This window comes from Zonotrichia albicollis, chromosome 3 (genome assembly GCF_047830755.1).
Source record: "Zonotrichia albicollis isolate bZonAlb1 chromosome 3, bZonAlb1.hap1, whole genome shotgun sequence".
In the NCBI taxonomy this organism is placed as follows: Eukaryota; Metazoa; Chordata; class Aves; order Passeriformes; family Passerellidae; genus Zonotrichia; species Zonotrichia albicollis.
Genome location: NC_133821.1, coordinates 90,278,455 through 90,293,932, shown reverse-complemented (window position 1 = coordinate 90,293,932; position 15,478 = coordinate 90,278,455). Strand labels below are relative to the sequence as shown.

Below are 15,478 nucleotides of genomic sequence, written 5' to 3'. Positions count from 1 at the left end.
TGCATGTAAAACAAACCCCAAAATTGTTAATTTCTAGGCTTCTCCTTGATTCCCAGCTTTTGATTTAATCTTAAAATATTTAATCATTTCCTTGGCAAATGACACTGAAATTGGACAGATGGTTTAAACTTAGCTCTCCTCCCTGGAGAAAAGCTGCTCAATTAAAAAAACTGTAGCTCTCACACATTCAATTCATCCTTATCAGGCTGTCCCAATTAATCCTTTAAATGCAGTGTTACATAACGTGGGATCCTCTCTCCCTCATTTACTTTTCCATCTTGTCATTATTTCCTTGTGTTTGCTCACCTGCGCGGCGCTGTTGGGAGTCAGGAGGGAGCTGCTGCTGCTGCAGGAGAGGTGTGGGATATTTCTGAGTCACATCTCTTGGAGCAAAGGCAGGGAGGTGCACAGCCATCACACCCAGTTGCTCATGCTTTTACTCTCTGATGTTATTTTTCTCCTTGGGCAAATGATTTTTGCAAATCCTTCAGACAGCAGAATTAAATTTCTATTATGCTGTTTTCTGAATAGCCACTTTGTGAATAATCCCTTTCTGCTGCAAGTGCAGGGAGTGCTTGGCTTACAAGGCATTCACTGCTTGTGAAAATGTGTTTCTGTGTGTGCTGGGGGAGTGCAGTTGGTTTTGCTGCTGGGCTCAAAGACTGTCAAAAATGGCCATGATAATCCCATTGGAGATTGGGAGATCTAACTCTGTTAGTCTCACCTCTGTGGTACTGCCTGCATTGTTTCTCTCCACCACAGTATTCAGAATAATAATTTGGATTGAATAGGTCTGGATCTAATTCATGCAGTCAGAGAGGGCAGAGTTCTGCCTTGAGGAGCCTTGGTGCTTCTTCCATTGCTGTGATGCTGTGGAGGGGTGAAAAACAGCTCTCGGAGCAGGCACACACACGTCAGGTGCTCCAGCTTTAACTTGGCCGTGTGCTGGGCTCAGCACAGTGCTGGGTGAGTTGGGTTCAGGGCAGCTGGAGGTGGCCTGGGCTGCCCTGCACCCTCTGTGCCCTTCCTGTGCTCCATGGGCACCCAGCAGTGCTGGGATGGGGCTCTGGAGCCTGTGGGCAGCCTCCCACTGCACCCCTGTGCAGCATGGAGAGAGCCTTGGGCCCAGGGAAGCGCAAAATCCACACACAGGTCGGGTTTATTCAAACTACCTTCAGATTGTAAGGGAGCAGACTGCCCCAAAGTGGCATCTTTGGCCACTCTGGTTCTGCTCTAAATGTTACAGCACCACACAGATTGCTGTTACTGGTCCAGAGCTCATTTGCAGGGTAATAAAACCTGAAATTTGAAGGGCTTTGAAGCTAGTCCTGTTTTGAGTGGGAGATTGGACTGAGGACCTCTAACAGTCCCTTCTAGCTTGAATTTTTCCACAAGTCTACAGCCAGAGAACATTAAGTGCAATTATTAAGAAGGACATTCATCAGGAAATGCCAAACAAAATTCACCGTGTTTTTTCTCTAAATAAAGGAATGGAATAAGGCAATCTGCTTTACATATTTATTTAAATACTTTCCTACAGTGTTTGTGTTTCTCCTGAATAATTCCTTTGACTGCTAACAGTAGTGGACAAATGGCTGTGTGGGGAGGAGACAAATCTTCAAATATCTGGAATTTCATTTGTATTCTACAGTCATTAAAGTTTTGTTAGTTACCTGGAGCAGATCTTTTGTTATTATTATTTTTCTGCAGGGCAATTGAATTTATGTCAATTCAGAGAATATTTGAATTCTGAGCTGTGAAAGCAGAATATTCTGTTTGGAGAGATTTGTAGGGAGCCACTGAAAAGTAGCAATGTATCTTGAGATCTTTTACTCAATCTCTATATCAAAAAAAGGAGAAACTTGTCTTATACTGAGGCAAATCAGAAATAGAAAATATTTATTGACAGGGCAGAATTTTTTCACTGGTGTTTGTTTTTCCAGTCATACATCCAAGGCTGTAATTAAACTTGGAAGGTAATGGGAGACTGCTTACCTGAGGAATTATTCCACTGCTTCAGTTTCCAGGAATTCTTCTGGGTATTCAGGGAAATGTCAGGACCTCTTAATTCCTTTTTATTATTCTCAGATTTATTTCTGTGTGTCAAGTACTGAATTACTAGTATCTCTTAATGGCATATACTTGAAGTAAAAGCAAAGTAAATCTTCATGGCCTAAGACATCTGTAAGCTCTGCCAGGATTTCTGACACTTGTTAAGGTCTATGCCCTGATCCTCTTTAAATCCAGGTAGTTACAACTATGCATACAGTGCTTCTTTGTAGTAAAAAGTCTGATGCTATTATGATTTGGTAATATGTTAGCAGGAAAACCATTTTTGCCACTTAAAAAGGGGAATTCTAAAAATAGGAATTGAAGCATTGATCTTATTATCATTCCTGTGGATTCTTCTCCTCTTTTGACAAAAACATTTTGACCTAAATTTTCCCTGCTGCAGTTTCTATGACAAGGCTGAATTGAAACCCTAACTATTTGTGTCTCTGTCTCCCCAGTTGTGGAAAAATTATTTTCTGGCCATGGAACAGTGTTGGGAATTTAATTTTGTTTAGGTTCACCAAGGGCCCCGAGGTCCCCAGTGAAAATGAGTTTTGAAAGTATCAAATCTTCTTGTTGCAGCTGGAACAACGAACTTACTTACAAATGTTTTAAAATCAATTAATGTAAAGACAAACTCACATAACACCCTGACTGTTTCATTCTAAGCAGCCTTCTCTGAATGCTTCTAATTTGTGGAAATTAATTACGAAACACAACCATATGTCCCTGTAATTACAAGAAAATAGATGGAAGATGAGGAGACTGACTGCATCCCATGCATGAATAAATCTGCTCATCAAACACATCAGCCGTAATCCCTCCCTGGGGAATTCAGTGCAGCCACACACCCATGGGCTCCATCTGTGGCATCCTGCCATCCTGCTGGCATTGCTGTACCATGGCGCTAAGCCCTCTGGAAAGGCATTCCCAGTAACAGCCTGGTGAGGCTTTGGCTCAGAGGTGGAGCAGCGAGGGCAGGTTTTGTGCTGGTGGCCGAGGCACTCACCCCTCGCTCTCTGCCTTTTCACAGGGACCCTTATCTCTCATGCCCAGGTCACCTCTGAAGCCTGGGGAGCAGTAGGAGAGTCCAGATGTGTAGTGTTGAGGCTTCCCTTTGGTCCCTAGGTGCTCAGGCTGAGCAGAAGCTGTTCAGTTCCACCTTGGCATGGAGATGGCCCTGTGGAGAGCAGTGGCTGGCAGCTGCTCAAGGGGTTGCTGCCAAGGGATCCTGGAAATTATTACTCAACACCTTTAGGTTTTCTGCAGTCAATATCAAGGACAAAATGTACACATCTGACTCAGCCATTGTGTTCCAGGATTAATTTATTGACTTGTATGGAGTTACTACTCCTGCTCCCCACTGACGGGGGTGGGACGGAGCTCCCAAGGGATCTTGGTGAAGGTCACAGAGAGGGGAACCACACCTGGCACAGCTAAAAGGTTTACCACTGATAAAAGGTAGTTCTTTTCTTTTAACTGGCTGCTGTGCTGGAAGAACAGCAAGTATATACTTTTCAAAATCCAAGGGAAAAAGAAAGCCTAATAACTACTCTTGACCCAAACAACAGTGTGTGTGAAACTCTCTCAGGCTTTCATTTGATCTCTGGGTGAAGATCCCTGGTTATTGAATTTATGTCATCATCCTCCTCTCCCTAGGACACTGCTGCCAGTTTTCATCAGGTGGTGCTTTCAGTTAAGTGACTGTCAGGAAAAAAGGATAGGAAGAAACCTGAAGCTGTGTTGCTCATGACAGGCTCAGCATCACAGGATCCTCTTCAGGACTGTCATCACCCTGCACGGAGCCTTTGTTATTAGAGATGATTCCCTGTGACACCATGTCATTTAAAAATTATTGCACACACTCTGACATTGCTTTGCACATCTTCTGTGTGGCCATCTATCCGTCAAAGAGGCAGCTTGAAAAATGAATGCCCAGCTGAGCACAAAAGCATATACAACTCTTACACCCAATAATTTTGTATGAAAAGTTGTGAATGAAGCCCAGCTCCCTTCTTACCCTTTTTTTATCTCTGGATACTATGTTGGTTTTGTATTTTAAACATACAGTAACCACTATAATGTCTGCTTTACTTATTAGACTAACAGCTAAACATTTATACTCTTGTTTTACAGACTTGACTACAGGTAAATGGCTGTTGTCAACCATCTTTCATCTCCAACAATGATGCAAAACCAAGTGTGCCTAAGGAGCACAGACTTGAGGTCCAGAATTAAAAGTCTTCCAAGAGGAATAGAAAATCTGGTGGGACCAAGGAAAGCCAGGAGCCCTACTGTGCTTGACTAACAAAGGTTCAGCTAAGGAAATTTTTTGTAGAATATCAAAAAGCAGAAATAGATTGTTTTCTTTTTTCTCAGGACTGCCTACTGACTTCATGACAACCCATTCTTCCCTTTTTTATATTCTTAATTCCCCAGGTGCTCCTTGTGGTAACCTTTCACTTTTTGTGTCCAGAGAGCAGGATGTTTCCTGTGGTGTGTCAATAACAATTTGGTTTTCTCTGACATCAAATTGAAAAATTCAGCTGACAAGTCCAATACTGGCAATTCAGCTGACAAGCTCAATACCTGTGACTTAAATATGTGACAAATGTGAGCTGACTTGAACAGTCATTTCAAGTAACCTGTCAAGATACTGAAGATCTTGGGTCAATTTGAAACTGAGAAAAAACAGCCATTAATATCTACTAATGCAGAACTAGCATTGACAAAGTAGTATGCCTTGACATGGGTTGGAGAGAGAGATATGACCAATGTGCTTGGAAATAATTTGTGATGTCTAGAGCAAAGTGAATATTGAATACATAGCCCTTTTTTGTAAGTTGGATTTTTGGTTTTGATATACATGATATCCTTCATTTCTAGTAGCATCACATGTGATTCACAGCCCCAGAGAAAACCATGCTCAGTTTTGCCTGCAGTCAGGTTTGATGTTTGTACTTGAACCTATCTTAGAAATTCTCCAGTTACAGAAGGGATGGAGTTAGAGGTTGGTGTTACCCATACCCATCAGCTGAACTGCAGCCCACTGAAATGGTAAGTACTGTGAGACATTCCAGCATCATGAAGTTTGTCTCTGTCTTTAACTGGGTTGAAAAGCTGAAATTTTGAAATGTTTTGCAGAAGAGAAAAGCTAAAAATATTTCTGGTGGAAACATTAGACAAATTTCTTGAAATGCAGCAGCTCAGTGGGGTGTCAAACAGTGCCATAAATGTCAAGAAGCTTCACCTAATAGGGTGAAAAATATATTCCAACCTGCCCTGTTGTGCTCTGTTCTACTGTCAGTGCAATAAGAAGAGAAAAGAACAGTTGGACATCAAGGAAGACAACAAATTTTGATTTTAAATTATTCAGAAACTTTTTTCCATGGAACATATCAAGGTAGAACTCTTTCAGAGAAACAGCAGATTACTTCTTTATACAATGCCACTTTCCATGGCACTTTTTCCATGACAGATAAAATATGCTCATCTTCCCTTATCACTCATCCCTGCCAGCGCTTCTCTCATTCCATCATCCCTCCTCCTGCAGCCAAGGCCCCAGCTTCTCCTGAGGTTGGTTACTGGAGCTGTGGTGGGTCTCTGCTGGGATGGTCCCATCAGGACATGGCACAGCTGTGCCAGACAGGCAGATCCCCCTTTAAATAAAGGGGAAATTTTTTATACCCAAGGTGTTCACAGCCTAAATTGAGCTGAGGACTCTGTGTTAACCCATCTCATGAACCTAGATAATACATCTTTGAAAATGGAGGGCTCTGTGGCCTGGGCTTGTTCATTTTTGCCATTTTCCTCTTGGTGTGTGGACTGTTTTGGGAAGGATGTCTTTCTTTCACGTGGAGGTAGGTATCTGTCAAAGTGGTGGTGTCCTCTTTGGAATGTGGTTGGGCAGCCTGGAGGTGTCACAGGCCTTCTGCTGCTTTGGACAGGCTGCCAGAGCAGCAGTGCAGTTGCCCTGCAGCCTGTGGCCAGCAAAATCAGATGGTCACTTGAGCAGTATGTCAAGTCAGTGAAAAAGCTCCAGTGTCAGGAGTGACACTGTGGTGGTCTTGTCAGTCAACACAGTCACAGGAGGGAAGGCAGTCAGTTTTACCAAGAACTAAGTTTTAATCAGAGAGCAAACAGGACATGGTGGGATTCCTGTGTGTGCTTCTGGGCCTGACTTGAACGCTACTGGGAGTTAACCTCAGTGTGATACTAGATCATCCTACCAGCTGCCAAATATGAAAAATGTGAAAACACAGCTGATTGATTGATTGATGCAGACTCCCACTGGGCACAGTGTATTCCTGGCTTTGGAGATGGATCCTCCATTTGTTCTCCCAATTTGGCTCTTGTTGGCTAAAGATCTAAATGTTCTAAACTGAATTTCTCTCCAGCTCTGTTTCCTCTGAGTGTGTAGGCATGGATGAGCACTTGGCTATGGAAATTACCATGAGAGTTATTCAAGTATTTTAATTGTGACATTAGTCTTGTGGAATGTGGAACACTGTCTTTTTAATAAATTGCATACAGAAGCACTAATTAATATTCCGATGGGGTGCTGTTTGTGTGTGTGCCTATCTGCCACACAATGTCCTGCTAACAAAGCACAACACTCACATCTGTACAAGAAATTAATCATTCTTCAGTGAGAGAAAATGCTGCATTTTAATCTCTGTGCCATTCCACATGTCCCATTAATTAGCATTCATGAAGCACTAGGAGCATGCCTGGTGCTGTGCAGTAGAGAGCTTGCAGAGTGGGCATGGGTGAGCACACTGAGGCAAGGACCACGCTGGGAGAAGTGGCCACCCAAAACCAGCTGGGCATGGAGGCTGAAGAGGGGAATTGAAGCTTCACTCTATAGAGAAGACAAGGACAAAGTGACTGCAGACTTTGTAAATTCTAGTTAGCTGAACATTGAAATGTGTCAGTGGTAGGAATCCTCTTAGTGTGATAAGGCATGTGGGATTTCTAACATGGTATGGTTTGGGGGGAAGGAGCAGAAATCATCCTGTTTTCACTAATATTGTGGTATATATCAAGTATTTGAGTCCAGTGCCAGCTCTGCATGCCCTAAGTCTCCATTTTGTGCTTTGGTGGTTGGTGGTTATGTAATAAATGGAAAGCACAGTGGTGGATGGGGATTGGATGGCAATCTTTCCTCTTGTTTATTCCAGTTCAGCTTTCCTTTCCATGAGGGGTTCAAAGGGCTGCAGCAGAGCTGGACCTCTGTTAATGACAGGCATTGGAGGAAGAGATTGTTTCATTAATTTGGCTGCACATAACCATTGTTATTCACTTTCCTGTAAGCCTAGATGCTGGTGACTGTAAGGGGAAAAACCTTTTGGCAATACATGGGATTAAATGAGAAAATGTGGTCACTTAAAAAAAAAGGGAAGACCTGACCAGAAGAGAGAGAGAATGCAGTATCGTTGGTTTGCTTGGCTGTCATGCTATTGCTATGTTTTAATCTCAAATTCAGAAGTAATAGCAGGTGTAATTTTTCTGCACTAGGGTGAAGACCTATTTTTTATTCTTTCAAGCACTGTTTGCTTGGCAGGGAATGGACTCCACTGACAGATGATTTATAAACTCTGATCAAGAGCACAGAAAATCCTCTTGCCTTCTCTGGCTTTTAGACAGCCCTGCAACTGAGCAAGGCAGCAGGATCACAGAGTAGAGATGGAGACGTGCTGGTGGTGCTGCCACGATGCTGCCCAGCTGCTGACCTGGACACAGAGGGGCTTGGATGGGTCACAGGCAGCTGTTGGATACCTGTCCACCCTGGGGATGGGCTTGGAGCTCTGGTGGAGCAGGGTCATGGCTGCAGGGAATCAGCCAGAGAGCAATGCCCAGCACAGTGCAGCCTTTGACTTTGGCTTTGAAGCTGAGCTCTGGAATTCACCAGCTGGTGGGTTAATCCCAGTGTTAGTGCTCCCTCCACTAACACTGTACTCCTCTGCTGCCTGGGCTGGCTCGAGAAGGACAATATTGATATTGATATTGATATTGATATTGATATTGATATTGATATTGATATTGATATTGATGTGGCAGTTATTCCTCTTGTGTGACATTCAAAAAGGGAATATGTAATATACAAAAGTCAAGGTAAGCCACTCCTGACATTTCAAAAAGAAGAGGAAGTGAAGACAGAATAGCTCTCTTCTTCTGTGAGTTCAACATTCCCATGACCATATTTCTGACTTAATTTTTTATTGCTGCAGGGGACTTGTAGGCACTGCTTTATGTACTTCTACAACACATATACATACAAATATGCATATATATGCATGAACCCCATTATAGCTCAGGACATTTTCTTGGTTGACTTGCAGTTGTACACTCACACACATTGGTATACACTTTTTTTGCAGATACTTAATTAAGCAATCACTAATAAATCCATGAATGTGGCTCAAAAATACTAAAGTGATGAATCTCTTTTCTCCAGAGATAATAGGTTTAATTTTGGCTGAACAATCCTCCACACATTTTGCTTCCCAATGATCCATTTGTAGCTTAACAATTAATTTTCACATTTCTACTCTGTGAAGATGTGGAGTTCATTTCCTGCTGGAGAGGTTACTGGAATGATAATGCGCAGGTGGCTTGAGATATAGGATAAATATATTATGTTTGGTATGTCTCATTTTTTATGTAAATATGGAGATGCTCAGTGAAGATGCAGCAGTTTGACACTGCAGCAGGGCGGTGCCTTGGCTGGCAGACACTGTGAGACTGCTCAATAATGCAAATCAAGCAGTGACCACAGAAGCTGGAGGGTGTGAGGCTGTTCTCATCGTTTTATTTTGATTGCACCTACAGCTGCTTGCAAGCAGTGAATGAAATGCAAGGAAAATCATGCAGGACCTCTGCATATTATGAGGGCTGTAATGACATCATATGCTTTTCTGTCCTTGGACAAATTTTCCAATTTTCCCATAGCAGCCCTCACCTACTAACCTTGGAGGAATAAGGGAACATCAAGGCACCGCAATTCAGTGCCCAGATTGGTGTGGGGGCATTTGAACAGCTGTTTGCTCACTGATTGGGAGACCTTTAAGGTGTTTTCACTGGAAACATGGCCTCCCTCAGTTTCTGTTGGCCATATTTTGGGAAGAGATTCTTATCGTTCTAGGAATTGAACCTAAGGAAATCCTAGCTACAACCAAAAGATTTTGAAGAACAAGACTAAATTATTTGTCCTGAGATCATTGTTTCAGAGGGGCTCTGTCACTGTGGTATCATTAAAACATCACTGTTATATCTCAAGATGGCATCTGACTTGGTCATGATTTTCTGAAGCAGGAACCTCAGAAAAGATGTGAATTACTCTTTGCACAGGGATTGGCAGTGCTGCCAAGGGACTTGCAGCTCAAAACTCTCCTCTCATTTTGCCTGTTCTTTCCAAATCACACTGTTTCACATTCAACCATGCTCAACAAAAATGGCTGAAACAAATCTGCCACTGCTGCTCAATTCACAATGATTTGCAAAACAGATCTGAGCCTGAACAGTTGTTTCACAAATTAGGACTCAATGTGCAAATGAAAACTAGAAAACAAACAAAACGCAGCACATTGTTGTGCTTTGTGCCTCTCCACAAGACAGGTTTGAGGAGGGATGTTTGCTCGTCTTTTCCTCAGGAAAACAAGGTTGCCAGCTGCTTTCCCTGTGGACAAAACAGCCTGGGAGAGGCTCACTTTGCCATCAGATAAACGGGAGCGCTTCCCATTGCCGTCATGAGTGACAAAGTGCATCCTAGGAGGGCACAGTCTGGCTTCATTATAACTAACAAGTGACTCCTGGAATTCTTCCCTCCACTGGCAGTTCACAAAATGTTAAGAGACTAAACTTTGTACATGCCTAAAGCTTTGAATAGGTCAATAAATAAATAAATATTCCTCTGCAAAGGAAATGCTTCCCAGAAATCAGGAATTGCTAATACAGTGGGGGATGCTCTGAATGTGAGTGATGAGAGGAAGGGGCCATGTGATGAGCAGATGGGGGATTGTTACCATGACCTTATCTTCCTTCTACTTAGAAGATAAAATTCTCCTTTCTTGCATGCCATAGAAACAGTAGTATCTGCCAGAATAAACACTGTTCAACCTAATGACCATTCTCTTGAAAATACCACTATAAAAAATTCAGCACGTGTGAGCAGTTTATGAAGTTCTGGTACAGCCTGACCTAAAAATTCAAATCAGAATAGTTTTTTGCCAATTCACTTTGACTGAAAGGCTGATGCGCAGCTGTTGGTTTGGGAACTGGGTGATTTTTCATCTCTTTCAGTTAATGACCCAAAACCAAAAATAGTCAAATGACTATTTGAGTCAAATGACACAAGCCATGAGCTCCCTTGTACAGCCTTGATCTTGGTGAGTCAATAATCTTTGCTCTTCTACCATCAGATTCAGACAGAGTTTCTCTGGGGGATACTCCCATAACTGTCAATCACAGCTTAAATTCAACTTTCATTTTGCAGCACCCTGCCCTTGCAGCTAGATGGTAGAAACACGAATTATGTGGTGCAGGAGGGAGAGGGAATGTCATGGTTTCTGGTAAATCACACCCAAAACCAGCAATGTGATTGCCTGTTACAGCAGCCTTTGTGGTTCTCTATCCCCAGACAGAAACAAGAGGTGATGCAGGGCAAAGGAAAGAGCTGAGAGCTGTGGTGCCAGGTGAGTCTGTACAGAAAAAGCCTGGTCTGGAAGAAGTGACACTCATGGGTATGTGTGAGCCAAAAGCAGGAGCTATTTCCAGCTTTGTACAGGGCTGGTCTCAGGCCCTCCCTGTGCCTCAGCTTCCCATCATGGTCAGGGCTGGTTGAGATGGTTGATCAACTCCTGCAGCTCTTCCCTTGCTACTGTCACACCTGCTTTTTGTCAGCTTTTCCTCAGTGAGGCACACCACTTAAGGAAAATTGTTGTTTCAGAGTGCTTGCTTTGGGATCTGGGAATTTTCTGAGGTAGGATAAAAGCTGTTCTTTAAACTCCTGTGGATTAAACCATCATTGAAATAACAAATGGGAATAATGTAAAGGAAATTCCCTTATCCTTTCAGTACATCTGTGCTCTGCTCTTCTTGGGTTTGCCTGGAAGCATTCAGATTCAGGAAAGAAACTTGTGATTTTGTTGTTACAGGCCTGTATAGGCAGAAGGTTTAGATGTTCTGTTATATGGAAAGCTTACCTTTTTCACTGTGGTTTTTGAATTATTTAGGTTGGAAAAGACTCAATCCTGTCATAAATCTAACACTGCTAACTCCACCAATAAACCATGCCACTAAGTACCTGTCTACATATCTTCTAAATAAAAGCAATGGCAAAAACATCTGAACATGGATTCTCAGGGAATCTGTGCATTTTGAAAATGCCTCTGCTGGGAGAGGAGTGTGTACAAGTACAATTTTCAAGTGTAAACCAGAATTATTCATGACTTTATAATAATCACTCATGCCTCTCCTCCAGAGCTAGTGGTTCTCTGGTGGCCTTCTTTCGTCCTGCTGCAGACAGCAGCAGTAGCAGAAAGTGCTATTACTGTGCACTAGCTTTCTATTAATAATGCATACATTAAAAGTGCTTTTTCGAAGGTCTGCATGCCTTTCCTAGAGATTAGGAGAGTGGTGGCAAGCATAATTTATGCCTGCTCTTGTAGATCTTTGCTTTTTGCCTCAGGGCAGAGAATTGCCCATGTCTCTCTCTACCCCAGATCCTGATGGATGGGGGAGAACAGGTATCTTCTTGGCTGCCACCAGTCACAAAGCAACAACCCTTGTGTGGGATGAGTGGGAGTATCAGAGGGTGTGAGTGGGATTTGAGCTCAGCACAGAAGAAAACACTGTATGGAGTCAGCATAGCCTGCTGCCTGGCTCCTGGCATTGAGGGAGTGAACAGTAAAACAATAAATGCAGTTTAGTCATTGCTGGTGGCCCCACTGGTATTGGTGTATTTTCCCTCTGATCTCAGAGCATTCTTGCCTTGTAGAATCTCTCTGTTACCAGATTAGCTATTGTGGTACAGCTGGTTTGAGAAAAAAAGATTTTGTTGCTACAGAGAATCGTGCCTTTTGGGAGAAATAGCAAACCTTGAAATATTTCAAATCAAAATCAAACATTGCCTTGACTAACAAGGCAGGACAACAGCTTTCAATCCATGTCTGAGGAGTGGGACAGACACTACTTCCTGAAAAGGCAGCCTCTTTCTTCCTTGTGGGGTGTCTCCACAGTAGAAGGATTGCAATAGGTCGAGATTTAAATTTCCATGTGGTGCCACCATGGTGAATCAAAGAGGTTTCCAAAGACTTTAAGAGAGTAAATATACACCAGATTATTGTGCTATCCAGAGGGACCTCAACAGGCTGAAGCACTGAGTAGAGAGGAACCCTGTGAAGCTCAACAAGGGGGAAATGCCAAGTCTTGTACCTGGGGAGGAACAATCCCATGCCCTGGTACGGACTGGGGGCAGAGCAGCCGGAAAGCAGAGAAGGATCTGGGGCTCCTGGAATCAGCAGGCTGACCATGGCCCAGCAGTGCACCATTGTGCCACCAGCCTGCTGGGCTGTGCTGGGAGGAGTGCTGCCAGCAGGTAAAGGGAAAGGACCTCTCCCTCTGCTCAGCATGGATTAGTGTACATGAGGAGTGCCAGGTCCCGTTCTGGGATCCTCAGTACAGAGACATGGATATATTATTGAACTGAGTCCAGAACAGGGCCATGCAGGTGATGAGGACACAGCAGCATTTCTTCTGTGCTGAAAGTCTGAAAGAGCTGGGCCTTTTCAACCTAGAGAAGAGCAGGCTTGAGGAGGGCATAAATACCTGATGGGAGGAAGTGAACAAGAGTGAGCCAGACACTTCTCTCTTCTCAGAATCTTCCTGGCAAGATGCATTGCGTGCAAATTAGGAATAAAAAGGAAAATTTAGTCTGGATGCATGAAAACAGTTATTTCCTTTGAGGGTGCTCAAATTGGCATATTCCTGCTCAAAGATGTTATGGAGCATTCATCCCTGGAGCTATCCAAACCCCAGGTGGACAGTCATGGGAAACCTGCTGTGGCTGGCCCTGCCTGAGCTGGAGAGTTTGACAGGATGGTTTCAAGAGGTGTTTGCCAACCTCAACTGTTCAGTGACTCTGTGATATATTAGTTGTGAACATCTGCTTGTGTCTGATAAATAAAAAGTGCTTTGGTTGAAATTATTACTGTAAGTGTAAAACCTAAAATACAAATAAGAAAGAAACCCTTAAAGGAGCCAATGTATTGGACAATGTGTTGGTCCAATATTCACTGGTGATGAGACCTGCCTGTTTTTAATATTTTTTAAATTGCTACCTGGCAGAGATGAGAGATCCTCATCTGAAAGCAGTGGCATTTCAGTGTTGCTTATACGATGATAAATGGCAGCCTGACATACCTCCAAACACAAGAAAATGTGTGTTCCTCAGATAAAATGTCTGTCTTGGTTATTTTCTGAAAGCAGCACAGGGCAGCTATGTATATGCAAAGCTTAAGAGACAAAGGAATTTTTTGGATTATTTTTCAAGCACCATTTTTTTCCTAACACGTTATAAATGAATAAACCTGTCATTGAACTGAGATAAATGACTTGAAGTTCCTGGGAACTTATTACTGGCATCCCTTGTTTCACAGCTCTGACCTGCCCTTCTGGATATTTTCTTGTTCTTGTGCAGCGTGTGGTGCTCAGGCCCCTCCTGCACGGCTCCTCTGTGGCTGCAGCATTGAGCTCAGAGCTGGATGCCACCTTCTCCTCTCACTCCAGCTTGCATATGACAGAAGTATAGCTGTACACAGTATTTATTTTACAGATCAACTTCTCAACTTCCATCTATTCAAGAGGTGATCTTTTAATTCTCCCCTCTCTGCCCCCCACCACTTTAATCTACATTTATAATTTGCCTTGGATCATCATCAGTCACATCGTTTCTCAGTACTGCTTGTTCCATCACCCAGGCAGGGAGTCACTGAAACAGTTGTTCTGTGTTTGGATGTTTTTCCCCTGCAGTTATTTACATAGCCATACAAAAGGTATCAGGATGCACCAATTATAGTGACGACCAAGGCACTGATCCTTAAGCCCTACTTTTGCTAGAGTAGTTATTGGAGGAGCACTGGCATCCTTCTGCTATTTCCATTGAAATCCAGGGTGATGTGTGGGAATAAAACAACCCTTGGGTTTACTACCTTGCAGAAGACAAGGCTCACATTTTCAGTACTATGGGACTGACTCATATATTTACAAAAGCCTCACTGCCCAGAATAGAGCAACAGAAACAATGCATGTCAATGGAGATTAAGAGGAGGATATTTGAAAGTGCTCAAGTCCTGTTTTGAGAGGTGAAACAGACTGTTCAGCTTTTGACTCTCATTATAACTCAGCCTTAGCCTTGGAGAGGTTTAGATCACCTTTGAAAATCAACCTTAGGCTCTGAAAGAAGAGATGTGTTGTTGAAATATTGCCTTTGGTGTTGAAATAATAGATCCCCTATATTTATCTGCCAAACATGCAAGCCAGCCAAGCCAGTGCTCACACAAATGCCCTTACAGGAGAGTGGATTCTGTACTTTTGTGATTACTGCTGCAGTGCAAATGAGTTTTCCTAATTGTTTGCATAGATATGTTCTGAAACTCCGGCATCTCCAGTTTTGAAAATTTATCCAAACTTGTCATGCTATGAGAAGTCTCTCAATACATTTCTCTTTTTAAAAAAACAAACTATATTTTAAGCCCATTAATCTTCCTTCTCTCTTCTCTAAAAATCCTAACTCAGATGCTGTATCAAAATCCACCCCACTATTTCATGCCTGCTTTTGCCTTCAGACATCACATTTTTGCTTTCAACCTGTTACATACATGACCTTTATGAAGACTGCAGGGTACCTTGCATTTGAGGGGCAGCAGAGCCAGCTGATGCATCTCACAAATAGCATCTCTACACCTACATCTGTTTGATAGTATTTTGCACACAGTGTACATAAAAATGTGCACCACTTGTTTCTCTGGTTTTGATAAGAAGGCATAATCAGCTCTGAGCAGTTCAGCAAAACTAAATAACTGTTGTTTTAAGTGCACTGGATAAGGGAAGCTTTCAGACAGTGCAAAGGACATTCATGTGTCTGAGTCAGGTTGAAAGTCAGTGAGAGTTGAGGACTGATTTCCTCTGCCCACCTACCCTTCAGTCGTGTCTCTCTGTGTCAAAAGATTTCCAGGCTCTGTTGGACCTTGTTCATGTGAATATCTTCTGAGGAGTTCTATCCCTTCTAGCCCTTCTGAGGGCTTCTATCCTCTTTTGTTTGGTGAGATGTGTGAGACAGGCATCCCTGACCTCCCAGGTGTCGCTGTCTGGGCAGTTGAGATCCTGCCTGTTGTCCTGTGGGCAGTACCTCAGTTTACCCCCCTGC

The 15,478-nt window shown here is 43.0% G+C and overlaps 1 long non-coding RNA gene across 1 annotated transcript in view; it reads left to right on the top strand.

The window, feature by feature from the left end:
- The window catches only part of LOC141728598 (uncharacterized), a 55,484-nt gene extending 40,377 nt beyond the window's left edge, over positions 1–15,107 (top strand). The window contains exon 4 of the long non-coding RNA XR_012579712.1: positions 4,189–15,107. This is a non-coding gene — a long non-coding RNA (uncharacterized LOC141728598). The remainder of the gene's footprint in view (positions 1–4,188) is intronic.
- The last annotated feature ends 371 nt before the right edge of the window (positions 15,108–15,478 follow it).